This window comes from Cariama cristata, unplaced genomic scaffold (genome assembly GCF_000690535.1).
Source record: "Cariama cristata isolate BGI_N322 unplaced genomic scaffold, ASM69053v1 scaffold24835, whole genome shotgun sequence".
NCBI classification, from domain to species: domain Eukaryota; kingdom Metazoa; phylum Chordata; class Aves; order Cariamiformes; family Cariamidae; genus Cariama; species Cariama cristata.
Window position 1 is genome coordinate 3,012 of NW_009618491.1, and position 2,224 is coordinate 5,235.

Below are 2,224 nucleotides of genomic sequence, written 5' to 3' on the forward strand. Positions count from 1 at the left end.
CGTGCCGTGCCTTGCCAGCGCCCGCGCCTCGGCACCCAGCCAGCTGGCAGCCGGCTAGCCGGCCTCCTCCGAGACACACTACCGAGCGGAGCGGAGGAAAGTCGCTTGCTGCTGAAGGGCTCGGGGGCTGGAGGAAGCACGTCCTTCCACAGCACCGGGGTCTTTTTCACCAAGGGCTTGCGGTGAACCCAGCTCCTGCACGGAGAGGGGAGCAGCTGGGTGATTTTGGCAGCGACTAGTGTGTGTTAGAAGAGTGCGAGAGACTCTCAACAAGGACTGGTCCCCAGAGTCGCATCACACCAAGGAAAAGGGCTCCCCGTGATCTTTCTCCTGCTCCTTTCCCAGCTATCGTAGCCATACAGCCACTCCAAGCAGTAGCTTTTTGGTGGCCGTGCAAATCAGATGGGATGTCATTGCCCAGCTGAGGAGCCAAAGGGACAGTGCCCTCCACATGGCTGGAGACAGTGGCTTGTGGCCCCCTCCACTTGCGACTGGCCTCCCTCCCCTGTATGCAAGATGCAAAATCTCCCTCACCTCTCCCAAACCTCCTGTTCTCTCCTGCTAGCTTAGCACCTGGCGCCTGGCATGGCTGCCAGCCGGCTGCTGCCCAAATCCGGGCTTGGAGATGCCGGGCACTGCTCAGCTGGGTTTGTGTTTGTTATCCTGGGCATTTGCATGGGGAGGCTTTGGGGGAAAACCCAGCTGTACAATGCTGAGCAGAACAGGCACTAATCCCCGCTCCAGGGATGGTGGGAGGAACGCCGGCTCCAAACCGCTCCTGGATCAGCTCCGACAGCTTTAGCCTGCACAGACGGGAAAAGCTCCCAGGGGGTTCCTCCCTGCCCCAGAGTCTGGGGTGAGCCGTGCCGCAGGGAGGGTGCTGCCGCCAAGGGTCCCTCACCGCTGAGCCAGGTCTGCTTGGTGGCAGTGGATGGGTTGTCATGGAAACGGCATCTGCTCGGCCTCAGCCCCCCGGGAGGCAGCCGGACCTTGGCAGCATCCGCCGGCTACCATTTATTTTTAATAGGGTTCAGCGGCACTGGGTGGCTTTGTCACAAGGGCCACAGAGCAGCAGCGAGCGCTTGGCTCCCCATGACCCTCGGTCAGGAGGGGACAACCCACGTGTGTCTTCTGGTTCAGATCCCCGCAGCTCCAGCAAGCGGGACCCTCTCATGGGGAGGGTAAACACAGTCGGATGAGCAAGCCTGGGTTCAGTCCGTACTGTTTTCACAGGCTGCTTCCACTGACCCAGCACCTTTTGACTCGATAGGAGTTGGGAAGGGAGGAACAGGGGCAGGTTGAGGCTGGTGAGGGCAAGCCCTTGAGAGCACGGTCCATCACACAGGCCCTTTGCAGCCCCCTTCCCCCTCCTCAGGCTGAAGCAGTGTCCCCAGGACAGCATCGCTGCCTGGCTTGGCCGATGAATGGAACTACCACGGGGGATGGAGCATCTTCCCTAGGGAAGGGGGGACCTGGGGTCAGGCTCCTGCTGAGGGACTCGGTGGGATCCCAGGAGCACCCCAAGAGCAGTGGGTACAAGGCAGGAGAGCAGTGCTCTACACTTTCCCCTGCTCACAGCTGCTAGAGGAACAGAGGGAATCAATATGGGACGCAGAGGATGAGGTGCTGGGCAAAGGGGTCAGCTCCAAGGCAGGTCCGTGGTGCGTTGGCACAGGGCTGCAGCCCCCAATGCTCTGGGGAACCAGCTGCTGCGCAAGGCCAGCCATGAGCGCCCGCCTGCCATGCCAGAGCGGTGTCAGCAGGGTTTCAAGCCCATGCCTGTGCTCTGAGATGCCAGCACCATCCTGCCCTAAGAAGCGCCAAGGAGCTGGGCCAGCCTATGGTGCCTTCTCACGCTGGCACTGCCACCAACAGTGAAGCCAGGCCACCGAGCCACCCTCAATCATGGGAGTGGTGGAACAGGACACCCCGGTAGCCTCATCCAAGCTCCTTGGCAGTGGCACACACGGCCCCCCTTGCAGGACAGCACACATTGGGAACATGGAGGGGAACCCAGGAGTCCTGGCTCGCAGGCCCTGCTCCACCACACAGCGCTGCCGAGGCACTAGTGCGGGCACCACAGCCGGGCTCATCTCAAAGCCACCACGCCGACCGGGGGAACCGGTCTCACGTGCGGAGCACGCAGGAACCCCAGGCCTGCGCTTGCCTCCCCAAACAAGCACCAGCTCCACTGTGCTGGCAGCTGGGCATCCTCGGCCGCTCT